Source organism: Triticum aestivum, chromosome 4D, assembly GCF_018294505.1.
Source record: "Triticum aestivum cultivar Chinese Spring chromosome 4D, IWGSC CS RefSeq v2.1, whole genome shotgun sequence".
Taxonomy (NCBI): domain Eukaryota; kingdom Viridiplantae; phylum Streptophyta; class Magnoliopsida; order Poales; family Poaceae; genus Triticum; species Triticum aestivum.
In genome coordinates this window covers 212,965,751-212,993,667 of record NC_057805.1, presented here as the reverse complement: position 1 = coordinate 212,993,667, position 27,917 = coordinate 212,965,751, and positions in this window count along the sequence as shown.

Here is a 27,917-nt window from a genome sequence, read left to right as displayed (position 1 = left end):
ACCATATGCATTCCTTGAATAACAATGCTCTACATATTTCTCATGATGCATTACACAATTTGAGTCTCCATTATGCTATACATAACAACAAACCTATCATGATGGATGACATGTTTCTATATCACGCATCTCATTTATTTAAGAGTTGGATATCTTATGCTAACCAACACATGCACGTATGCATCATAATGGATGATGTGTACGTATACTATGCACACACAATTTTCCCTTTTCTCTTTGTTTTGCTTAGATACTCACGTATACTCGTCAACCTCTCAATCCCAAGAGTTGACAAAACGAGCTCTTGAGAGCAACGACAATTTGGGATCCCATGGATTGTCCTTACCACCGTTCTCTTCGCGCAACGACTTCGCACATTACTTTTCCTTGGCTCTCACACGACTATCGGCTATTTACCACTTGTCACCCTACGCCCATACTATCATGTTCACTTTGCATGTTATGCTCATTACTATGCTTTTACCATGCATTTTTCACCCATGCTTTGCATTACACATGATGATTGATTCTAATACTTGTATGTGTATTTGCAATCTTGGTGGAGATCTTGCTTGTTATCGCCATGTTCTTTTGTGCCCAATGCCTATGATGATCCTTTGATCATATCTTGTTTTCATGCTTGTCGTATGTCATGCACATTACAAATGCCTATTATTTTCCCACATGAGATGTTTGCCATGATTTCCTCTAGTATGTTTCATCTTCGCACTACTAGTTCGTATGACATGATTGATATTCTTGCATATGTTGCATCACCGATGATTCATACTTGCTCGTTTCATGCGGTTGATGGCATCCGTTTCCTTGATTGCCACATGATTGAATTGATTGCCTCACACATGATGAACAATTGCTCTTTGTATTGTGCTGAGAGCCACACTATATTCACTACACCCCACGCACATTACGCTTGGATTGTCTTGCAATTTAGAAACTTCATTTATTTTGGTGTTGTGAATGCTTCATATGTATACAATAGACCATTTGTTGAGCGCCTTACGCATGCCTGCTATGAGCTTGAGGTAGATGCTTATTCTCTTGACACACATATTTGCATCGCTACCTCAAATTTACATGCTTGTTTCCATGATGTCCTTGATTTTGCTCAATTTATGTGCTTACATGACATGTCACAATCCCATATCACACCATATGTTATGCTTGATGACGACACTTCTTTGGTGAATCACCTCTTGAATGCTTGGTTTCGCACTAACGCTAACCACATTTGTTTTTGCAAGTGTTTGTTATACTTGCTCCTTTTGAAGGAATCACAAGATGGTGCGACATTGGAGAGTGCCCATTTCGAGCTTCGAAATGATAACTGCTTGGTGGTTGTCCACTTCTACATGGCGACACCCTGCCTTTTGCCATGGTGATGAAGATCACGATCCATGGACGGATCTCTCCCAAGGGGGGCGGGAGATGATGCGGAGCATCCCTCGTTCATCCCCATGGACGTTCCGTCACCACCGCAAGTACGAAGGGTACCAATGATAAGAGTCCGCGCATGCGTCATCAAAACCGAGGTTAACTCTTTCCTCTTCGAACTTCATTCGGATTCACATGAGAGTCGGGTTCTATCTCAAATGGATATACATTATGCATTCTTAGGTACCAAGGAGAAGACCGTGAGGAGGCACAGAGGGATCACCAAGTCCATATGGAGCCCCAAGGAGAAGAAGGAACTCCCAGATGCGGAACACCAGAGGCCTCGGGCCACCCCGGGTGCCCGGCCTCCTATGCCCCGGCTGCCCGGACCCCCGGCCCCAAAGGGCGTAGCCCCGCACCCCCGGGTGCCCGCACCCCCGGGTGCCCGCACCCCAACCACCGGGTGCCCGGCCACCTCCCAGGCGCCACCTCGGGTGCCCGACCCTCAACTCCAGGTGCCCGGTCTTCTACTCCCCAACGACGTCGGGTGACCGGCCCTCAACCCCGCGTGCCCGGTCTTCTACTCCCCGACGACCCCGGGTGCCCCGACCACTTTACTCCGGGTGTCCGAACTCCACCAAAAGTGCATGCGTGCATCTTGGGCTAAATGACCCTTGTACCCTCGTTTTCCTCTTATTTTGTCCCTAGACTATAAGTACTCTTCCCCTAGCTCATTAGAGAGGATAGCAAAGCATTTGATGGACAAAGAGAGAGCTTTGCTCATCTTCCTCCTCTTGGAGATCAAGCCCTCCTCTTGGAGAAGGATCCCCATCATAGGATCATCAGGACCTCTTTCCTCATAGGATTGGGATGAACTAGTTACCTCTTGTATCTTCTTGTGTTGGATTTGGACCTTTGTATCTCTCTTTGTGTGATTGGATCTAGCACATGTGTGATTGGATCAAGTCAATTTGAGTGTTCCTCTTGTTTTCCCCCTTTGTGTTCTTCTTGTTCTTGGGGATTTCCCCTCCAATTCGTGAAATATCTCCATCTAGGGTTGCACCCTGCAACAGCTCGCCATCATGTTTTCCACCTATATATCAATGCTGAAATTTATCATGAAGCTCCTTCTTCATCATGTTCTCCCAGTCAATCTTGTCAGCTTGTGATCATGCCATGGTTAGTAGCAATATAAAGACACAAGAATACGATCCTACATACTACTAAAAGGTGGTGGTGGTAGGGCGTCACAAATCCGTCAAGCAAATCTCAAATTCTTACCAGTTCTTTCCCAGCAGCAGGTGGTGATCGGCAACCGTTGTAGTCAAAACTCTCAAAGCATGAACAGAGTCATTGCCAGGTGGTATCAAACGCACGATGTAGATGTATGTGGAGCTGGAAAGGCTTACGATATGGTAGCAAAAATGTCAGCAATATGTAATTCAGAGATGCAAACTTGAATACACGATCAACGACGGTACTGTGCTGCTCCTAGGCTAGACCATGCTAGAGACGCGAGCCTAGAACACTAACAAAATCACACTGCGGCACAAAAACAAGGGAAAAGCACACTCTGGAAAAAAATTGCGCTCTTTTTTTTGCCGAAATCACTACAATGGCGAGTGTCTCAAAACTCTTCCGAAGTCAAAATAACAGGATAGGCGCGAAATGTTTTTGACTATTTTTTTCGGAAATCAAGGCAGCAACGACCAAAAAGTGCGATAAAAATAAGTATGATGGCACGTGTCTCAAAAGACTCAGAAAAGGCTAAAAACAGGCTAGGGAAAAAATTCACCTGCTGAAATTTTGGCCTAAAAACTGCCCGGGGGTCTCCAGACTTTTTTTTCCGGAACCTACTCAGGCAACGAAACATGATGCAGAGCATCCTACGAACATCTCCATGTCGAGAGTTCATTCGGCAAGTGACATGCATGACATCTACTTCACATACATAAAGGTGAATCATCTCCTTTACACGTGCTCACTTGACCCCTTCGAGGATGGTATACTACTTGACACTTCTCCCGTGTGCATGTATAGGTATTATTGGAGCACCACGGATGATGAGGACGAGTGCGAGCACAAGTGTACAACTACACCATCCGCGAGGGAAGCGTGGAAGAGAAGGAAGAAGAATTATTGACAAGCTTCTGGAAAGCCCGGGACCTCCGGCCTCCTGCCCGGAACTTCCGGCCATCCCGGAAATTCCGGCACTGCCGCACCGCAGAGCGTGCCAACTCTCGAGATAGCCCGGACCCTCGTCCGGAACCTCCAGCGCCCAGACCTTCCAGCCATCCTCGGAACTTCCGGCCTTGCCTGTGCGCACACACTCGTGCCGAAGCCCATGTACCCTTTCGCCCCTCACTTACCCTTCGTGGCTACCACTATATATACTCATCCCCCTCCTTCATTCTAGGGTTAGCAAAGTAGTAGCTCGTTTGAGATAGAGCTTTGCTCTCGACTTGATCCCTTCTCCATCGGAGTTTATGACCTCTATAGAGAAGATCCCCCAAGTGGATTCAAGACCCCTCAAGGGAAGACCCCTCAAGACCTCCTCACGGAGAAGAACTTGCTAATTGTATTGTCCTTTGTTGATCGTGGATCATTTATCTATTTGTGTTTCGAGGATCTAGCACATGTGTAATCGAATCTTGTATGTTTGAGTGATTCCTCTCGTGTTTCCCCTCGTGTTCTTCACGGGATCCGCTCCAATCATGAAAAATCGGGCATCTAGGGTTCTACCTTACATCATCTTGTTATCATGAGCCACGTTGATCATGAATTTGGATCCCCTACCCCCACTTTCTAGTCTTATTTTGCTTGATTTCGTCCTAAATTTCGAAAATCCCCACCAAAAATAGCCCCCAATTATTTTTTGATTTGTTGGTTTGGATGATGTTTTGTTGATTTTGATCCATGGATTTGTTATGCTTCAAGTGGACCTAGCCTTCCCCATCTTTTACCCCATTTTCATCCATGAAATCTTCTCAATTTTGCCTCGGGAAATCCTTTTTTTCCACCCCTGTTCTTAGATATGGAATTTAGCATTCGTCCCGGAAGAAATTCCACTAGCCGCGAAACTTCCGGACTCCCCCGGAACTTCCGTCCTTACCCCGGAACTTCCGGGCTAACCAGAGAGTTTACCAAAAAGCCCCCGGCTTACCCCAGACTTTTTCCGCGACCCCCGAAACTTCCATCCACCCCCCGGAACTTCCGGCCTAACCGGAAACTTCCCCGAAATTTCAGCATCAGCCTCTTTCACCGTTTTCATCATAACTTTTCACTTCGAACTCCGATTTGAGTGTTCTTTGGCTCGTTTTGAAGCTATCAACGTGGCCAAGTTACTCACCTTGGTTTCACCACCATTTGACTCCATAAAAGTTTTGGAACTTTGGCATCTTTGCCTAGGCCTTCCACCATATCATCCGCAATACCACCATAGCCTTCCGCAACCTAACCCATTTTGATCCCCATAGCATTTGTGGTTGCTTGAGTTGTGATTTGAGTCACCTAAGGTGTTTCGGATACTTAGGGACGGTAACTTCTTCATCAACCACCACCATAACTACCGCATAACATTGCCCACCATACACTTCCGCCACCTCAAATTAACCCAATTTTGTTTGAGCTTGTCTGAGTTGTGGCTTATGTCTACCAAGGTGTTTCGGCTACTTAGGGACGGTGACTTAAACTCCGACACCGTGTATAGTCCACCGCCATAACCTCCACTTCTGCATTGCGCACTCCAAAACCCCATCATTGCATTTCCGCAATCCCATTGAGCTTCCGAAACCACCACCGCATTCCGCTACCACCATTTGACATTTGTTGTTGGAGATTTTGAGTTCACGGTTTTTTCGTTTCCTAAGGTGTTTCTAACTAGGAACGGTTCTACATCAAGAGCACCGCCTCTCATCATCACCACGGACTCGTCATCAACAATGACCACTTCAGATGAGGACATCAATACCATTGTTACACCCACAGCCCCTACTGCTACATATACTGGACCAATTACTAGAGCTCGCGCACGCCAATTAAATTATCATGTACTTTCGTTTCTTGGTAATGATTCTAATGTTCATGAGAATATGATGCTGCCTAAATTGGATACATTTGTTTTGCTTACAAATGAAGGGCGTGGCATGGATAAGAGGGATGAACACTGGAGCAAGACCAAGCATGGAGATGATGGCATGCGCAAGGGGAACAAGAACGGAGTTACAAGTGATGATTTCAGGCCATTGAAGCCACCATAAGGAGTGCATGAAGCCTTGGACGAAATATACAAGATGCCACTTCATAAATTCCGTCCAGAGGCTATTCTAGGTGCCGCGTCACCTTATTATTGGGCCAGGCCCATGTCATTTCAAAATACTTACGTATAGGCTGTTTTTATTGTCCGTATGTGTGGGCAAACAAGAGTTAGAGTTGGTTTCGGACCCCTCCTCCAAGGGCCACGAAATTCCCCCCTCTTCCTCCATATATACAACCCTTAGGGCGTCGTTTAGACTTTGGGTTTTGTTTAGATTAAAAGTTCGCCATAGCTGCAACTTCGCGTACTTTGTTTGTGTTCAACGACCAGACCAAGACTTTACAGAACGCCACCTTCATTAATAAAGCTTTCCTCTTATATTCGCAATATCCAGATTGCAATTTCAGTTTCTTGCTTGCAGGAAATAGACCTTCATGGTCAGGTTGATTGTGCTCCGGCGTGGTCAATAACCCCTCGGAGTTGGTTTAGCGATTGCTAAGGCGCGATGTCCTTGCACGATCGTAGTCGGATCATCAAAGTCTACTCCACCAAAAATGATAGCCACCATCTGATCGGAAGATGGGACACCTTTGCCTCAATCAACTTCACCATTTTGACACCCTAACCGTAAGCAAAAACGGTAACCTCCATATCATCTTGGTATCGTGGTATCCATTCATTGTACATTCTTCTTGCCATATTATTGATAACCCCTGGCCCATTTTGCGTCACTTGCCTATCAAGACTAGCCATTTGAGTATTGCCAGCAACGTTACTTGTGCACATTAGTGATCATCGATCTACACCTTCCATTGCACACATACCATATCATATAGGTATCATCTTGGTATCACATCATCCCTTGTGTCACAAGATTGTTCCCTTATATACACAATTGCAATCGTGGTTTGTGCATTTCACATTTTTGCCATATAAAAAAAGAATAAGCTTTTAAGCAAAGAAAAAGAGAGCAAAGAAGCTTGTAAGAATGTGCCATAGCATCAAAGCACATTGCATAAGATTATCATATCCGATCATCTTGGATCATCTTGAGAGGAACACCAGAACATCATACATATATAGCATACTTGGGATAGAAGTCGTTGCATTTTTGTCTCTTATAGGTTGTGCACAAGTGTCGTATCTGCCTATTGAGCAATCGAGCTAGCGTATCTCTACCGTTGTGCAACAAGAGCATTTTCTGTGGATTCCACGTTTTGAGCTCGTTCCTTGGTTGCACGACCCCACTTATCTATCCATGTGTGTGTTTCTGTGTGCCATTCATTGCTATTGGTCTACTTGTTGCACTTGCGAATTTGTGAATCTCTTTCAACATTATTGACTCTTGCTAACATTTTGCATCAAATTTTTGTGCTACTATCCTCACCAAGCTACTCCATAAGCCTTACTTGTGTAGGTGTGAGAGTTGACAAGATCAGGTACCAATTGTGCTATTTCCTTGTTACATTATTGAGTGATTATTGATCCATCTTCAACATTGGTTAAGGTACATTTGGTCTAGCTCTTCTCTTTCCCCCCTCACATTTTCTCGAGTCTTGTGATGGATAGGCAAGGCATTTCACATTCGGTCTACAACAACAACAACGAGTTCGATGCCACGAAAAACTCCACTGACGCCAAGATGGATGCTCAAATGGAGGAGATCAAAGCCCTCATCAAGTCCTACAAGCGACCTTCCTCGTCTTCGAGAAGACGCTCAAGTGCACATGCTTCTGAGCTACCATCCCCGGCAAGGTCACATCAGCATCGACACCACCACCGACAAGAACGTGAAAGTCAAGAGATCAACACCAACAACCGCTCAACGACTTCACCATCTCCCTTAGCATCTTGGCCAAGCGACTTCAAGGCATCTTCGCCTACGGACATACGGCATCTTCGCCAACAAACACCTCAAGACTACACTCAAGAGAAGCTCCCCAAGCTCAAGTCTGCGACTTCCACGAGCTACTACGACCACAAGATTCCTTTCTATGGGACTCAAGAACCCAAGGAGTATCTCGAGTGGGAGCGCCTGATGGACGACTACCTCCAGCTACATCAAGTTCCTCCCGAAGATCAAGTGAAGTGCGCTACAACGAACTTCCATGACTACGCGTCGACATGGTGGCTTCACACACCTTCGGAGAGCTACGACATGAGTTGGACCAAGAAAAAGAAAGCTATGTGGCAAGAGTTTGCGCCTCCAACCTACACGGAACAACTTCAACGCCAATTGGAGAACACCATACAAGAATCCAAGTCCCTCGACAAGTACTTCAAGGAGATGAAGGAAGCCTTGTGACGAGCTGACATGTACGACCCATTTGGATGAAGTTCCACTTCATGATGGGATTGAACAATGACATCTCCAAGATTATCTTCCACGAGAACTGCAAGTCCCTCGACAACCTCTACATTGGTGCTCTCAAGGCGGAACAAGAACACATGAAGGCCAAGACTTCTTCGCCCCAAGCTCACTCCGCGACAACCAAGCTCCATGAGATCGAGCATGAGGATAGTACCACCAAGATGTCCAAGCCCGATGAGCTCCAAGAAGACACTCCCAATTTCGACTTCATCGCTATCCCTCTTTGTGGCATTGATGACGCCGAGTCTACTTTGACTCGTTTTCAAGATGGTGCGGCGACGACTACGACTATGGAGCCATTCAAGGACCAAGCTTTGGAGGCGAACGACATGGTGACGAGCAAAGATGATGCGTCCATCTTTGGAGGAGAGAGTGATGATGTGCCACCTTCGGCCTTCATCCATGGCGACAATGACAAGATGGTTAAGCATGGGATTTTCCCTTCGACCACGGCGACAGATGATGACTTGAGTGACTTGCGCCACCATATTGAGAGTGAGAGCGAGTTCACCACTAGCCCCATATACGATGTGTTTCCCCAATTCCCGTGTGAGGAGAGCCACAACCCCCACCACTTAAGTGAGATGAGTGACTCCAGCATATGTGACTTTGAGTGCGCCTATTTTGAGGGAGTGAGTGAGTCATCACATAGAGAGAGTGAGATAGTTCATAGGTCTTGTGAGGCCATTTGCATTTCTAACAACTTGACCTCTACCTCTATTGTGTCTTCTCATTTGGTGCTAGGTCCCATATATGATGACGCGCCGATCCTCGATGACTTCATCCTCCCTTTGGACAAGACAATGACCATGGTGGAATATGATGCACCCCCACATGGTTCCATCAAGATGATGATATTGACCACCATTTGGTTTTTACCACCTCACCTACACCACTTGAGTGGAATGAAAAAGGTAACATAGGTGATGGTGATGCTATTGTCGCACTAGTGGACTATCCTGAAATTGATTACTTGCATGATGTTGATCAACATATCACCATGATTCATGCTAGTGTGACTTCCCCATGCAATGATTTACCCATTTATGATGTGTTTGATGATTGCCATGTGGAGTCTATTAGTTGTGATGCCATGTTACATAGGATTTCTTGTGACAATTCTCTAGGTCACATCATGTTTGACAATCCGCTTGACTTGTCGTATGCTATGCATGAGATCAATCATATGTCATATTTGCAATCTCATAGTAGTGACTATGCATATGCCATTAAAATTAACCCAATTTGCACATATGGCATAGATAACAAGCCCATGGTTATTGGCATTTGTTTTTCTTGTGATGATATTGATATGCTCCCCTTGCATCATTTATCCCATATGCCATGCCATGAACACCTAGCTTCGGATATGCATTGTTTTGCATGTTTTCCATTTTCTCCATATGTTGTTTCCGATATTGCTCATGAGGAGACCCCCATAGTTTTATCATACATTTTAGGAGATTGTGGTACATCTCATGCATTGCATGATTGCCATGATTGTGTGCACCATATGCATCCCACTAATAACAATGATATTATTGTGCCACACACTTGCTATAATTGCATGCTCAATTTGTGTCCCCCTCATGTCATACATAACAACTATTCATTCATGATGGATGGCATGTTTTTATACCATGCATCAAATTTCTTTGAGCATTTCTTATCTTGTGCTAACTCACACGTGCACATACACATCATGATGGATGGTGTTTACATTTACCACACACACAATTTCTTCGGTTTGTGTCTCTTTTGTGTAGGTACCCATGAATACTTGTCAACCTCACAATCCATGAGTTGACAAAACGAGCTCTAGAGAGTAATGATGACTTGAAATCACCTGGATTGGCTTTCACACCGTTCCCATTGCGCAAAGACTTCACGCATTTCTTCTACATGGCCCTCACATGGTTATGGGTTATTGTCCAATACATATTCTATGCCCATCTTGCCATGTTCACCTTGCATGATATGCCCATTCCTATGCCTTTGCCATGCATTTGTGATCCATGCTTTGCATTACACATGATGATTGATTCTCATACTTGTATGTGTATTTGCAAGCTTGGTGGAGATATTGCTTGTTATTCCATGTTTGCTTTGTGCCCCATGCCTATGATGATACTTTGATCTTGCTTTGTGTTCGTACTTGCAATATGTCATGTACATTTCCTATATCCACTATTTGCTCACATGACATGATTGCCATGATTTCCTCTAGTGTGTTGCATCTTCGCTCCACAAGTTTGCACGACTTGATTACTATGATTGTTTGCCTTGTTGTATCACCGATGATTCATACTTGCTCGTTTGATGCGGTTGATGATAACCATCTACATGCTTTGCACATGATTGTTATTACTTCTTGTCATATATCTCCATGTGTTGCCTCTCTCATGCTAGATGATTTGACATGTATTGAGTGCAACAATGCCTTTTAGTCTTGCTAATGAGATTGCCCCCATAGCATTCTCACATATATTTGGAACTTTGGACATATTTATTGTGAAGCATGCTTGTCTTACTTCTTTGCACCATATACCTAGTGCCATGAATATAGCCATTATTGCATCATACTATTCATGCACTTGTGCTACTAATGGTTGTGTGCAATATAAGAGAACCATCATGATGGATGATGTGTTCATCTACCATGCGCATATGATCTTTCCTTTTGTTTTTGCATGTGTAGGAAACTTGGACTTCGTGTGAACTTCCATGTCACGTGAGTTGACAATCCGATCTCTTGAGAGCGAACCACCTTCTACCACGACGATTCTACATCGCACTTGCTTGTGCTTCGACGTTGTAAAGAACGCACAAGGACATGCGTTCAAGGTGACATCTTTCTTGAGCATGAATATTATGGATCCTACTACTCGTGTTGTTTGCACCATGAGACTTATTGTTCATCTTGGATCACTTGATTGCACGCATGTTCGAGATATTGCTTACACTCATGATTGTCACATTGCCATGCTTCATGATATATATGCCATGTGTGTTGCATCCAATTCTTGGATTACTTGCTCCTATCATACACTTGGTTGCAACAATGTAATTTCTTCACATATGCCATGTCCCATTTCTTGTCACATGATTGTCTTGATTGCCTCACACATGATGAACAATTGATCTTTCTATTGTGTTGAGTGCCACTCGATTTTCACTACACCCTATGCACATTATGCTTGGATTGTCTTGCACTTGACCCATGTGTTTAGACATATCATCGTCTTTGGTGTTGTGAATGATTCATATGCCAACCATCGACCATTTGGTGAGCACTTTACGCATTCTCGCTATGAACTTAAGGTGGATGGTTGTTCACTTGTCACACATATTAGCTTCTTTACCTCCCATTTGCATGATTATTTCCATGATGTCCTTGATTATGCTCAATTCATATGCTTCCATGACATGCCACAATCCTTTGTCACACCATATGCTATGCTTGATGACAACACTTGTTGGGTGAATCACCTCTTGAATGATTGGTTTTGCACTAACGCTAACCACATTTATTTTTCCAAGTGTTTTTTGTCCTTGCTCCTTTTGAGGGAACCACACAACGGTGCGACATTGGAGAGTGCCTATTTCGAGCTTCGAGATGATGAGTGCTTGGTGATTGTCCACTTCTACACAGCGATGCCATCTCTTTCCCATGGTAATTTGGTTTTGGATCCGAGGTTGGATCTTTCCCAAGGGGGAGGGGATGATGCGGAGCATCCTACCAACATCACCATGTCGAGAGTTCATTCGGCTAGTGACACGTGCGACATCTACTTCACATACATAAAGGTGAATCATCTCCTTTACACGTGCTCACTTGACCCCTTCGAGGATGGTATACTACTTGACACTTCTCCCATGTGCATGCATAGGTGTTATCGGAGCACCATGGATGATGAGGAGGAGTGCGAGCACAAGCGTACAACTGCACCGTCCGTGAGGGAAGCGTGGAAGGGAAGGAAGAAGAAGCATGGACAAGCTTCTGGAAAGCCCGGAACCTCCGGCCTCCTGCCCGGAACTTACGGCCATCCCGAAACTTCCGGCACCGCTGCACCAAAGTCATCCAGAGCGTGCCAACTCTCTGGATAGCCCGGACCCTGCCGGGACCCTCGCCCGGAACCTCCGGCGCCCGGACCTTCCGGACGTCCCCGGAACTTCCGGCCCTGCATGCGCGCAGACACTCGTGCCGAAGCCCATGTACCCTTTCACCACTCACTTACCTCTTCGTGGCTACCACTATATATACTCATCCCCCTCCTCCATTCTAGGGTTATCAAAGTAGTAGCTCGTTTGAGATAGAGCTTTGCTCTCCACTTGATCCCTTCTCCATCGTAGTTCATGACCTCTACGGAGAAGATCCCCCAAGTGGCCTCATGGCCCCTCATGGAAAGACCCCTCAAGACCTCCTCACGAAGAACTTGCTACTTGTATCGTCCTTTGTTGATCGTGGATCGTGTATCCCTCTGTGTTTTAAGGATCTAGCACATGTGTAATCGAATCTTGTTTGTTTAACAGGTTCCTCTCGTGTTTCCCCTCGTGTTTTCCACTAGTGTTCGCGGGATCCGCTCCAATCGTGAAAGATCAGGCATCTAGGGTTCTACCCTACATCAAACATGAATTGGAAAATAGATGGATCTCGAAAACAAACCTAATATGAAAAGAAATCGGATTTGTGCTGGATATATGTTGGTAGGATATGGCAGCAGTGGTTGTATATGGCAGTGGTGGTGGTATATGGTAGCGCTGGTGGTATAGGCAGCGGTGGTAGGATATGGCAGTGGTGGTGGAATTAGGCAGCAGCGATGAAGATGGTGCGGCGGCGGCGAGACAAACTATGACAGAAGTTGAAACTCTAAAGGACTAGATTCTAAGACCAGCAACTCGACACGATGATGCAACCGCAAATACAATAAAGCAAAACCCTAAAAAGGTTAGGCAAAGGCTCAGATTGGTTAGGATATGATGAACTAACCCTAATTTTTGTGGCTTTTTCGTGGACTGTAGGTATGAAGAATAGACTCGATCTAAACTATGAAAAACTGGAAAATCTCAATGAACAACATGGAGATCTGATACCACTTGATAGAGGCGAAGGTGTCCTGATGTTTTGATGCGATAGCTATCGTTTTCTATGGGAGTCGACCTTGACGATCCGACTATGAATGTGCGAGACGTCGTGCCTTAGCAACCCTAAACCAACTTCCGAGGGGTTATTGACCACGCCGGAGCACGATTAACCTGACCACGAGGGTCTATTTCCTGCGAGCAAACAAATAACAAGAAAGGAACTGAGATTGCAATCTGGATATTGCGAATATAAGAGGAAAGCTTTATTGATGAAAGTGGGGTTATGTGACATCTTGGTCTGGTCATTAAACACAAACGAAGTACGCGAAGTTGCAGCTATGGCAAACTTTTAATCTAAACAAAACCAAAAGTCTAAACGACACCCTAAGGGTTTTATATATGGAGGAAGAGGGGGGATTTCATAGCCCCTTGGAGGAAGGGTTCGAAACCAACCTTAACTTTGTTTCCCCCATACATACAGACTCTAAAAACAGCTTATACTTCAGTATTTCAAAATTACCTGGGCCTGGCCCAATAATAAGGTGACGCAGCACCTATAATAGCCTCTGGACGAAATTTATGAAGTGGCATCTTGTATATTTCGTCCAAGGCTTCATGCACTCATAATGGTGGCTTAAAAGTCCTGAAATCATAACTTGTAACTCCGTTTTTTCCCTTGTGCATGCCATCATCTCCATGCTTGATCTTGCTCCAATGTTCATCCTTTTGTCCAAGCTAGGCCCTTCATTTGTAAGCAAGACAAATGTATCCAATTTAGGCAGGATCATATTCTCATGAACATTAGAATCATTACCAAGAAACGGAAGTACCTGGTAATTTAATTGGCGTGCACGAGCTATAGTAATTGGTCCGGTATTTATAGCAGCAGGGGCTGTGGGTGTAACATTGATATTGATGTCCTCATGAGACATTGGAGTGATTCTTTGCCGCACTTTGCGGGTTTTTTATGTGATCCAATTATGTTAATGATGTTGAGAGATTGCACTAGCGAAAGTACGGACCCTAGGCCTTATTTCTAAGCATTGAGACACCATTTTGCTCGCCTTTTGTTACTTGCAATCTTGTTGTTTTTAATTGTTCAGATTACAAAAGCCTATTTCTACCATCCATATTACACATATATTATCCCTCTTCGCCGAACTAGTGCACATATACAACTGACAATTATATTGGGTGTGTTGGGGAGACCAGAGACTACTTGTATTTGGTAGCAGGATTGAGAGAGAACCATCTTCATCCTACACCTCCCATGGATTGATAAACCATAGGTCATCCACTTGAGGGGAATTTTTGGTCGTCCTACAAAACTCTTTGCTTGGAGGCCCAACAAAATGTACAAGAATAAAACAACATAGTAGACATCAAGCTATTTCTTGCGACGTTGTGAGGTAGGTGTGTTCTTAAGGTATCTTCTTTATATTTTGCAATTGAACCTTTTAGTTTTTTGTTTATTTGCTAGTTTATAAAAGAAAAGTGCAAAAAATGGTAGTGAAGTTGCATCAAATTCTTTATCTTTATGAAGTGTTTCTTGCAAATATGGATTCTGATAGAGGCAAAGGTTTCGCGATGTTTCGATGAGATAGCTATCATTTTCTTTGGGAGTCGACCTTGATGATCCGACTATGAACGTGCGAGACATCGCGCCTTAGAAATCACTAAACCAACTTCCGAGGGGTTATTGGCCACGTCGGAGCACGATCAACCTGACCGCGGGAGTCTATTTCTTGCGAGCTGTAAGTGCATCTAGTGCCACCCTTAGTTGCTTTTGGAGTATTGACGACAAACTTGGTTGAGGGACTAATGTGTTTGTGGGAATTGCAGGATAACACAGGTAGTAGTCCCATCTTGATTCAGTTTACCTACCAGAGATGATCCCTAAAAATGTGTGAAGACATTGAAGACAATGGTGGTCTATGAAGATAATGACATGAGAAGACATTCACATGAAGACTATGGAGTGCGAAGACAGAGTTGTTTCGTAGTTTCCTTTTCTTCTTTGTTGAGTCATAGGAACCACCCTACTGTTAAGTGGGGTCCAAGTGAACAAAGTCAGAGTGACTTATGTGATGCTCAACCAAATCCTATGTCTTCGAGCGAAGACAATGAGAGCAAATCTTATCTAGAGCTGGATGAGTCAGCTTTACTTGTAGCCCAAGTCAAGCTGCCACGTGTGTTTGAAATCTGACCGTTGGACACGTGTCAGTTCCTTAGTGACCCAGGGTCATTTCGGACAAATCAGGTCGGGTTGCCTCCTAGCTATAAATAGCCCACCCCCTACACCATAAATTGGTGGCTGCTCAGAGTTAGTGCACGGCTTTTGTCGTTTGAGAGGAACCCACCTCCGAAGAATTTGAGAGAGAGATCCTTGCGAGGACAAAGCCCAAAACACCCAAAGCCAAAGAGTGTTAGGCATCACTGAAGTCTTTCTGTCCGCGTGATCTGAAGACTTGTTACACTTGAGGACTGTGAATCCTCCAGCCGGTTAGGCGTTGTGTTCTGAGCATCCAAGAGCCATTGTGGATTGCCAGTGAACGAAGTCTGTGAAGGTTTGGAAGTCTACCTTGAAGACTTACCAGAGTGATTGCGTGAGGACTGTGTGTTCTTAGCTCAAGGGGAATAAGGTGAAGACGTGGTCTTTTGAGTTAAATCTCAGTCTCCCTAACCAGACGTACAGTTGTCATAGCAACTGGAACTGGTCTACCAAATCCTTGTCCTCACCAAGCAACTGGTTCTATCCTTCCCATCTCTTTACTTTACAGTTTGTCTTCATGAAGTCATTGCCTGCTTGCATGATCTGATTGTCTTCACTGTGTGAAGACTATTGCTGTCTGGCTTCAGACTATCTTCCACCCTGATCCATACTACCTAGTTGCTGATAGTCTTCGTGCTTTCACTTCATTACTTACTTGACTATGGCTTGCCTAGTGTAGTCTACCTTCCGCTGCATATCAATAGGTTCATTTCTACTGTTTGTCTCCAAAGCCCCCGTGTTTTGAAGACTTCCAGAAAAATCGCCTATTCACCCCCCTCTAGTCGATAACTATCACCTTTAATTGGTATTAGAGCAAGGTGCTCCCTTTTTCTGTGTGATTCGGTTTAACCACCTGTAGTTTTAGCTATGTCGACTGCAGGGATAATCAAGGTCTCCGCTGCGTGCCCTGTCTTCGATGGCACTGATTACCCCTACTGGAAGAATAAGATGCGCATGCATCTTGAAGCCATTGACGTCGACCTCTGGTATGTCGTCAAGAACGACGTTCCCAAGGTCGGTGAAGGTGTCACCACTGCTGATGTCAAGAGGTTCATTCAACTGGACTCAACCGCCAACAACATCATCTGTAGTCATCTGACCAAAGGACAGTATGTCCGTGTGAGTGCTCTGGAAACTGAGAAGCTAGTCTCGGACTGGCTTTCCAAGGTCAACGAAGGCATCTCAACCCAGAGAGACTCAAGAATTGATGTTCTTCACAACCTCTTCAACCGCTTCAAGAGAAACGACAATGAGAATGTCCAGCTCACATTTGATCGCCTCACTGATATCACAAATGAGCTTCGTGCTCTCGGCGCCACTGACATCACCAAGCACGAAATCGTCAAGAAGCTTTTGAGATCACTTGACAGCTTATTCGATACCCTGGCCCTGATGATTCAAGAACACCCTGACTTCAAGACTCTCGATCCGTCTAACATACTTGAGTGGCTCAACACACATGAGTTCCAGTTATCTGAAAAAAGAGATATCTATGGTCCCAACTGTGGCCGAACTCGCGCTTTGAAGGCAAAGGTTGTTTCCTCATCTGAAGAAGAATCTGACTGCAGTTCTGAGGATCCTGAAGACATTGGAAAGGAGCTCATTATGCTTGTGAAGAAGTTCCAGAAGTTCACCAAGAAGAAAGGCTTCAGAAAGTCTTCAAGATCCAGCTCAATAAATGATGAAGCTTACACTCGTGATCACAAGAAGAGAACATGTCACAAATGCAAGAAACCTGGTCACTACATCTCCGAATGTCCATAGTGGGACAATGAGACCAGGAAGAAGAAGAAGAGCAAGGAATATGATTCTAATAACAGGAAGAAGAAGAAATCCTCAAAGTCTTCTTCCATGTCTTCATCGAAGTCTTCATCACACAAGAAGAGCTCATCTAGCAAGGCTCGTGCATTTGTTGGAAAGGAGATGGATTCAGAGGAGGAGTCTGCTTCTGCGGAGGCTGAGGTGGAGTTTGAAGAGGAATCTGATTTAGGCGTGGCAAGCCTGGCTCTAGCTTCAGCGTATGCCACCAAGTCCATCTTCAACACTGAAGAAAATGGCCCCGTCACCAACGCCGATGCTAATGATGAGGATGACTCTGCTCCCACCTACTGCTTCATGGCACGTGGTGCCAAGGTAAACTCACGCGATGCTTACTTTCAAACATCAAGTGAAGATGACTCTGAATGTGAATCCAAACCTAGCTACAAAACACTTGCTAAAATTGCAACTGAACAACAAAATGCTATGGAACATATTCAAAAGTTGCTAGACAAAAGCGATGACCTGTTGGACGCGGAAATGACCCGAACTCAGTCCTTAATTAAAGACATTAAAAATCTTCATGTTAAGTATGAAGAACTTGAAAGTCGTCATGAAACGCTCTCAACTACTCATGAAAAGCTCTCCTATGATTATCTTCAAAGGAAGCAAGAGCTTGAGCACTTGAGATCGGCTCATGAAGATGTTCAAAAGGAGAACGAGTCACTCCGCGCTCAACAGATCAGTTCCGCTCAGGAAGGATTTGAACCACAATGTCTAAAATGTCTTGAGCGTGACTATGCTGTCTCTGTTGCTGAATGTTCTACTGCTACTACTGTTGCAATATCTTCAACTGCTCATGTGCTAACTAACCCCTCCGTTGAGGATACCACCACTATTGCTGATGAGAATGCCAAGTTGAAGACACTGCTAGAGATAGGAATGTACAAAAGTCTCAAAGGGCATCAGACACTATGTGATGTCCTCAAGAAACATAACCAAAACCCTAGAAATGAGGGTGTTGGGTTCGAGAGGAAAATGAATGTTGATGGTTCTTACTGGAAGCCTGAGCAGTACCCCAAAACCACATGGGTTGCTCCGAAGGGACCTTCAGTCGATCCATCTACCTTATCTAGCTTCACTTGTGCTAAGCCGATTATCATTGATGCATCCTTTGATGCAAACTATAAACTATTTGAGAATCAGAATGGTGAAGTGTTTGCCAGGTATATTGGTACTATCTGCAGGAATGGACCACCTTTGAAGAGGATCTGGGTGCCCAAGAGTTGTCTTGAGAATCTCCCTGTGACTGTCATCATGACTCCACCTGGGAAGAAGACAAACCCCAGACCAAAGGCTTCATATGGTCCAAAGGCTTCATATAGACAGAGGACTCACCAGAGTCACCCTAACGCCAATGTTTTGTAGGGAAACCATACTCAGACTTTTGAATATGAGCGTGTTTCGTCAAACCGCTATGTTCATAAGACCAAGAACTATTCTGCTTATTCTTATGAGTATTATTCACCACCTGCAAGGCTATTTGCTAGGGCTCCAAAGCCGAAGTTCTCAGGTGCTGCACTTAGACTCATTGCTTCTAAGCCACCCCTAAAGATGTGGGTGGTTAAGAAAAATTAACTCTCTTTTGCAGGGAAAGGTCTCCAGCCGGAAATCAACGGCGTCTGATGCTTATGCTGGGGACCTAAAACATCTTGTGGGACGCAAGATAAAATGTCCAAATGGTCTTACTATGTATTTCGTCCCAGGATTTCTTGACAAACATCCTATCTACCCTAACCAGGATCTGAACTTTGATAATATGCTTGTTCGTCAAATGTTTATTCTTCACATTTCCCTTGGTGAAGCCTATCCCCCAAACTGTACTGTAGGGTACGACACCAAAGGCTTCTGAGTGGATTATTGATATTGGATGCACTAACCACATGACTGGTGATCAAAGTCTTCTCATGGATTCAACCCTACGACCATCTGACAACAGTCACATCACATTTGCTGACACTGGTAAAAGCAAGGTATTGGGTCTCGGTAGAGTTGCAATCTGAAAGGATCAGCACATGGATAAAGTGATGCTTGTTGAATCCCTTGGTTTGAACTTAATGTCTATCTCAATGATTTGTGATCTGAACATGATTGTGATATTTGGAAAATATCGTTGCCTTGTGCTTATGGAATTTGACAAATCTCTAGTCTTTGAAGGGTATCGAAAAGACGATCTGTACATGGTAGATTTCTCAGCAGGACCACAGTTGGCCGTATGTCTTCTAGCAAAAGCTTTAGAGTGCTGGCTCTGGCATCGAAGGCTAGGGCATGCTGGCATGAGGAACTTGTACACTCTTGCGAAGAAGAAGCATGTCGTAGGCATCGAGGGCATCAAGTTCAAGAAGGATCATCTATGTGGTGCCTGTGAAGCTGGAAAGATGACTAGGGCCAAGCATCCCTCGAAGACAATCATGACGACATCACGTCCCTTCGAGCTGCTTCACATGGACTTATTCGGCCTTACTCACTATTACTACCACTGCTTGCCTCTATGGCTTCGTCATTGTTGATGATTTCTCTAGATATACATGGGTGCACATAATCCTCTACAAGAATGAAGTGCAGGATGTCTTCAGACGATTCGCCAACCGTGCCATGACAAACTATGGCATCAAGACACATCAGAAGTGACAACGGCACAGAATTCAAGAACACCGGCCTCGACACTTATCTTGATACATTGGGCATCACACATGAGTTCTCAGCTCCATACACACCTCAGTAGAATGGCATCATGGAGCGCAAGAATAGAACTTTCATTGAGATGGCACGGACAATGCTTGATGAGTACAAGACTCCAATAAAATTCTGGCCTGAAGCCATTGACACTGCATGTCACGTCATCAACTGTGTTTATCTTCACAAGCTTCTAAAGAAGACATCATATGAGCTACTAGCTGGTAAGAAGCCAAACATCAGTTACTTCAGAGTATTTGGTGCTAGGTGCTGGATCAAGGATCCACATCACACTTCAAAATTTGCACCGAAAGAACATGAAGGTTTGATGCTTGGCTACGGAAAGCATTCGCACTCCTACAGAGTCTTCAACCTCTTTCACTATAAAGTGGTTGAAACTGTGGATGTGCGGTTTGATGAGACTAACGGCTCACAAAGAGAGCACCTGCTAAATGTGCTAGATGAAGCCTCACCGAGTGAATCTATCAAGCTTATGGGCACTGGAGAAATCATACCTTCGGAGGCTCAGGCTGAAGAACAAATCATCATTTCTGCACCTAATCAATCTGAAGACAATGCTCAGCCTGAAGTCAATGCTGAAAATGAAGACAATGATCAGCAAGAACAAAATCTTCGTCCAGTTCATCCTTGTGTTGCAAATGAAGTACAGATTGAGAAGATAATCGACAGCATCAATGCGCCTGGTCCACTCACTCGTTCAAGAGCAACACAACTAGCAAATTTCTGTGGACACTTTGCAATTGTCTCTATATCTGAACCCAAAAAAGTTGCTGAAGCCTTCATGGAATCTGAATGGATTCAAGCTATGCAAGAAGAGCTTCAACAGTTTGAACTGAACAATGTTTTGAAACTAGTTAAGTGTCCTGATCCTCGCAAGCACAACATCATAGGTACCAAATGGATCTATCGCAACAAACAAGATGAGCATGGCCAAGTCGTTAGAAACAAGGCTCGTCTAGTTGCTCAAGGTTACACTCAAGTAGAAGGAATTGACTTCGATGAAACATTTGCTCCGGTGGCTAGGCTTGAAGCCATTCGCATACTGCTAGCCTATGCCAACCATCACAACATCCTTCTGTATCAAATGGATGTGACGAGTGCCTTTCTCAATGGCAAGATTGAAGAAGAAGTGTATGTTGCACAACCACCTGGTTTTGAAGACCCAAAGCATCCTGACATGGTGTACAAGCTCAACAAGGCACTGTATGGTCTCAAACAAGCCCGTCGTGCTTGGTATGACACACTCAAAGACTTCCTGAAGAGCAAAGGCTTCAAACCTGATTCCCTAGATCCCACACTCTTCACGAAGACATATGATGGAGAACTATTTGCGTGCCAAATCTTTGTGGATGACATTATCTTCGGCAGCACCGACAAGAAGTACAGTGATGAGTTTGGACATATGATGCAAAAGCAATATCAGATGTCCATGATGGGTGAGCAAAAATTCTTCCTCGGTCTTCAAATCCGTCAGCAGAGCAACGGCATCTTCATATCTCAAGAGAAATATCTCAAAGATTGCCTGAAGAAGTCTGGAATGCAAGATTGCAAAGGATACACGACGCCAATGCCAACCAAAAGTCAATTGGGTCCCGACGATAATGGTAAAGAGTTCGATCAAAAGGTATACCACTCCATGATTGGTTCTTTACTCTATTTTATGTGCATCTAGGCCAGATATAATGCTTAGCATTTGCATGTGTGCCTGATTCCAAGCGGCACCAAAGGAATCGCATCACTTGGCTGTGAAGCGAATTCTTCGATATTTGGCTTACACCCCAACACTAGGATTATGGTATCCAAAGGGCTCAGAGTTTGATCTAGTTGGATTCTCATATGTTGATTATGCTGGAGACAAGGTTGATCGCCAGTCCACATTAGGCACATGTCACTTTCTTGGACGATCTCTTGTCTGTTGGTCTTCAAAGAAGCAGAACTATGTATCTCTCTCCACTGTTGAATCTAAATACATTGTTGTTGGATATTGCTACGCTCAGCTTCTATGGATGAAGCAAACTCAAGGATTATGGCATCCACCTGAAGCATGTGCCACTCTACTGCGACAATGAAAGCGCCATCATGATTGCCAACAACCCAGTTCAGCACTCGAAGACAAAGCACATTCGGATTCGTCATCACTTTCTCAGAGATCATGTGATGAAGGAAGATATTGATATCATTCACGTCAACACTGAAGAGCAATTGGCAGATATCTTTACAAAGCTCTTGGATAAGAAAAGGTTTTGAAAGTTGCGGTGTGAGCTAAATATCTTAGAATCCTCAAATGTCCTATAATTGGACACACATCCTAACGCTTATGCATGTTGATGACGTAGATGTGCAACACACGAAGTAACGTATATCTTCAATCAATGAAGACATACACTCTAAGTGTGAATACATTAATGTGGAATTTGACTTTGGTGCGCCACGATAATTGTGCGCCGTGTCTGGGTCTAACACTTCCTATACGGTGGGTAACGCCACCACCAAATTCTTATTGGAGTGTTTCATTTGGTGTCATAATTGCTTAGTCTTCGCATTTGGTTGGTCTTCAACATTAATTTGATTTCGAGGTTTATCTTCGCAATGTTGAGTTGGTCTGACATATAATTATATATGCGTATTCTGTCCTCTACAGCATTCACTTATAGCTATGTCTTCATACTTGAATTTTTTATCTAAGTGAATGTAATCGGACCCTAACCCCCCTTCTATGCTTCTACCTCAAATTCTATCTATCCAAGTCATATGCACTCTGTTGAAACCTGTCAATTGTCTTCTCTGAGTCCTTGTCAGCTGAAGACAATGAGATAACCATTTAAATCTGTTTTTAATGCCATATCCTTTTTGCCTGTATACCGGAGAAACCGAAACGACCACCCGACAATCCAGGCGTGTGTGGGAACGTGGAACAACTTTTAATAAGTTGCATGCATTCCACGTGTCCTTCAGATGTGAACCACCAGGGGAACCTGCGTAATTACAATGTGCTGCCCCTTTCCTTATAAATACGCACACCACGCGGTCAAAATCTCTTCTTCCACCTCGCCACCTCGCTCAAGCCCTAGCGCCTCCGCTAGCTCGCGACGACGCCGAAGACGAAGCGCTTAGCTGCCGCGACTTCTTCGACGCCGTCCTCACGCCGGCCGCGGACCTCGTCTTCTCTGCCACCGCCGTAGGTGTCTTCTGCCGCCAAGTTAGGGCACCGGAGATTGAACTGCTCGGCTTCTAACTCTGCCTTGTCTAGTAGTTCGTCAGCGGTAATTAAATCTCACCTTTTACTACCTTTTTGATCCATCAAATCCATCCACTTCAACCAAAAGTGGTTTCTACACTTCCAAGTAGGGATCTGTCCTTATCTGCATCTCATATCATGCTAATAATATTCACTTATGCTTCATAACTAGTTAGATTCCTCACTTGTACTTATTCATGGATTCATACAAATCTGGAACCAACTCTCTTCAAATAAGTGAATGTCTTTACTCTATGAGGTCAATGTCTTCAAACTAATTTTTCTTCAAAATCTTCTGAGAATGCATATGACCTCTTCCCCTTCCCTAACATCTCTAATGCTGTCACCGGTACATGTCCGTGGGAGAATCCCTTGGTTCTCATAGTCTGCATTCATTTGCAGAGTTCTTACAGCGTCATATACACTCCCCTGAAGCCAGCTCTTGTCTGACCAGTAGAAGGAAGCCATTCACTGTTCTGAAGCCAAGGAAAAATCTGTCAGGAAAGGTGGCAGGCAACACAGAGGCAACACAACTCTAGATCTGCCTCCGGATATGTATGAATTGTACAAGTCAGATCCCGAGGAAAGTTACGGCCAGCGCAAGACCCGAATCCAATGGATTCGAAAATACTGGGCTGAACAGTGGTTCAAGTATAACTTCGTAACCCCTGAATATGCAAAAAAGAATGCTATCAAGCGCCCATGGGGAGATATTCTGTACAGGAATCTACAGCCAAAGTCGAAGTCTGAAGCCATTGCTCAAGGCTTCTACCCATGCATGGTCCGAGGACCGAAGGCAGAGAATGCCGACCCATCATGCATGTTGTGCTGTCGCGAAGACAATCTCTTTAAGCGCAACTAACAATTTGCCAAGGAGTTAGCTGTGAAGAACAAGAAAGATCTTGGACTTAACTTCAACCCTAGTCCATCTGCTCCTAGGCCGGATGGCACACGCGATACCAATCCAAATGTCATCGGCCCCTTCACCAGCTTCGATGGGCTTCTCTCTCACATAGCTGCTCAGAGGGCCACCGTGGAGCAATTAGCTGATGACGCAGACTCAGAAGATGCATCTGCTCCACCAAAGCAAAATAAAACGAAGTCAAAAGCTTCGAAGCCCTCTGTCACACCAAAAGCTTCGACTGTGAAGCCGTTAACCACTGCACCTCCTGAACTCAGTGTGCAGTCTGAAGATTTGTCTCATGTCTCAAAGGAGGCCGAGAAGTCCAAGAAAACCAAGAAGCCCAAGAAGATTTATGGGCATGAACTAACTCCTGCTGCCATTCTGTGCAACGAGGATGACACCATTGATCTGTCCAGTGATGAAGATCTTGGTGATGATGCCCTAGATGCTGATCAAGAACAATCAAGAGGCGGAGATCTTCAACGATCTACCCCTATTTGATGTTGACATTCTAAACAACTTCATCGATGAATGGTTCAATGATCAAAGCATCAGTATTGATGATCTTTAGTTGCCCGTGGACATTAGCGTCATGTTTCACGGAGCCACTCCCAATGAAGTGGCCTTGGCTTAGAAAATTGTTGAAATCAAGAACAAGATTGACTATCAGAAGGCTCACTTCAAGAAGAACATGGCCAAGCTCAGCGCAGCAGATGTTCAAATCCTCAAGAAGATGCTGCATGACCTCAAAGAAGAGTCCCACAAGAAGCGTGATGAAGCTAAAGGCTCAAGGGAGCACATGAAGTACTTCGCACAGAAATGCGTTCAAGCCCACAATGAAGCTAAAAAGCGCAAAGCTCTTGGGCATCCTGGCATCGATCCCAGGATGGCTGCCAAGCAAAATAAGAAGTCTGTTGTGGCCCAAACTGAAGCACCAAGGCAGGAAGAACCTCGCATTGTCTTTCCTGCCAGCATGACAGGCTCGAAGCCTAAGGTCACCTCGGCAGCTTCAGAGCTAAAGAAGACAAGGGCAGCTGAAGCCGAAGCCAGGAAGTGCAAGCACAAGGATGTTTCTGATACTGCCCCATCCAAGAAGAAATTGAAGACAAAGTCTTCAAAGAAAGAGCGTGCTGCCGCCTCTGAGACCCTCAATGTTGAACCCATTTCGGTTGCCCTTCCAGCATCAACCAATCAAGAGCGCCGTCTTGTGATCCATGAGCCTGCTTCCACAGAGGTTCCTGAAGATGAAGAAGTTCCCGCTGTTGACCCCATCACAGCTGAAGACATTGATCGTGAAGACAATGTTGAAGATGATGTAGTCCTTCCTCAACTCGAGCCCCAGACGGTATCATCGCCTGCTCGAACGAGCAGTGAACTAATCAACATTGGTTGTCCATTGACGCCAATTGCTTAGGATGACTCATGGGCCGAGCGCCCACAGCAAGACACCCCCATTCATGATGAGACACCTAGAACACCACCACCTCAAGTCACCACTCCGGTGCTTGACGACGATAACTACATGGTGCAGACCACTCCCTCACCAAAGGCGTCGCCCGCATTTCACAGGCTTCGCAAAGGCCCCAGGCCACAGGTCACCATGTCGAGCATTCCGGAAGGGGAATTGCACCAAAGCTCAGTAGCACGTCAAGTGTTTCCTGAAGCCACACCTACTGCGAATGTCTCTGAGTCTGAAGCTAAAGTTGCTGAAGACACTCCGGCTACATCAGCCGATGACGATGATGAAGAAGAAAGACTTGCCACACCCCCTGCTCCAGATCAAGTCACTCTCGTGGAGAATGTGATTGTGCCAGACCCTCCTGTTGTTGAACAAACGGAGGTTGAAACCATTGAGGCTGCCACAAACAATGCTACTGAAGCCAATGACACTGTCATGGCTGAAGACAATGTGGAACCTGAAGCCAATGTGGATGCTGAAGCCACTGTTCCACCTCCAAGGCCTCACACCATTGAACATGCCTTTGATCGTGGACATCTGGTCACTGTAAAATGGCCTATTATGGTTCCTCCCACTGCTCCTGGACCACAGTATGACTACCATGTGGAGCAGAGGCCACAAGTTCAGAAGCCCAAGCCACTACTGGAATCAGCTAATTTGCCATCTGCCAGCTCTTTGCCGTCTGCTAGCTGACGGCAAAGAAGCTCTTTGCCATCAGCTACCCAAAAGCAGACGGCAAAGAAATGACAGACGACAAAACATGCCTTTCCCATCTGCCGGCTCTTTGCCGTCAGCCAGCTGACGGCAAAGAATCTTTGCCGTCCGCTGGCTGACGGCAAAGAGAGAGGTGGCCCCACCCCCCGCCCATTTAGAAAAACTTAACGCCCCACCTCTTTGCCGTCTGCTAGCAGACGGCAAAGAGAGATAAAGGCGGACAACAAAGATTGGCGGACGGCAAAGAGCAGACTAACTAACGGCCCCCACCCCCCGCCCATTACTCTCTCTTCTCTCCCTCTCTCCTCCCCGACGCGCCCCGCCACCAGATCCCACATCCACCGCCGCCCTCGCCCCCGCACCCGCTTGGCACGTCGCCCCACCACCCCTCCGCCCCCACCCGCCGACGCCCCGCCGCCCCGCCACCCGCCGCCCCCGCCACCCGGCACCGCCCCCGCCACCGCCCCCGCCGACCGTCCCATTGCTCCGGTGAGGGACTACTTCTTTTTTTTCTTCTGTTTTTTCATTTTTTTTCTGTTTAATTGTTAGTGCTAGATTGTGTTAGTGTTAGTGTTAGAAAAGAATGAGAAGAAGTAGAAGTAGTAGAAGAAGTAGAAGAAGAAGAAAAGAGAAGAAGTAGAAAAAAGATGAAAAAAGAAAAAGAAGAAAAGAAGTAGAAGAAGAAGAAAGGAAGAAAAGAAAGAAGTACAAAAAAGATGTAAAAAGAAGAAGAAGAAAAGAAGTAGAAGAAGTAGAAGAAGAAGAAAGGAAGAAACGAAAAGAAGTAAAAAAGTAGAAAAAGATGAAAGAAGAAGAAGAAGAAGAAAGGAAAGAAGAAGAAGAAGAAGAAGAAGAAGAAGAAGAAGAGAAAGAAAGAAGAAGAAGGATAGAAGGAAACACCCCGACCCCTTGACACCGACACCCCGACCCCCTGACCCTGACCCCGACACCCCGACCCCGACACCACACCCCGACCCCGACACGACACCCCGACCCCCTGACCCCCTGACCCCGACTCCGACACCACACCCCGACACCCCGACCCCGACACGACACCCCGACACCCGACCCCCTGACCCCCTGACCCCGACACCCCGACTCCGACACCACACCCCGACCCCGACACGACACCCCGACACCCGACCCCCTGACCCCCTGACCCCGACACCACACCCCGACACCCGACCCCGACTCCACCCCGACACCCGACCACCTAACCCCCTGACCCCGACACGACACCCCGACCCCCCGACCCCGAAACAGCACCCCGACCCCGACACGGCACCCCGACACCGACACGACACCCCGACCCCCGACACCTCCCGAAAAGGTGTTCTTTGGCCTTGCAGAGGCCGATGGGGTCATATATTTGTGAATTATTAGTTAGGTCATATATTTTTCGATTTTGTTATGAAAACATCATATATAATTGTGTTGATCGGGTAGATTTAAATGTGCAGTTGTTTCATCGCTGCGAGGTTTGGTGGTCGACTACCTCGCCGTGCGTTTGACGAGCTCTGCCCCTTCGTTCGTGGGTGAGCACAAATGACATGTCCTCCTCCCCCGTTAATTATTTGCTCTGTTCCGGTGTTTGTGCCGATGAAACTTGATAGCTAGCTATATATGTGTCTTGAATCATCAGTATGCGTAACCAATATGTGTCTCCCGTTCGAAAGTGTCATAGTTATAAATATGCATGCATTTGCATATTT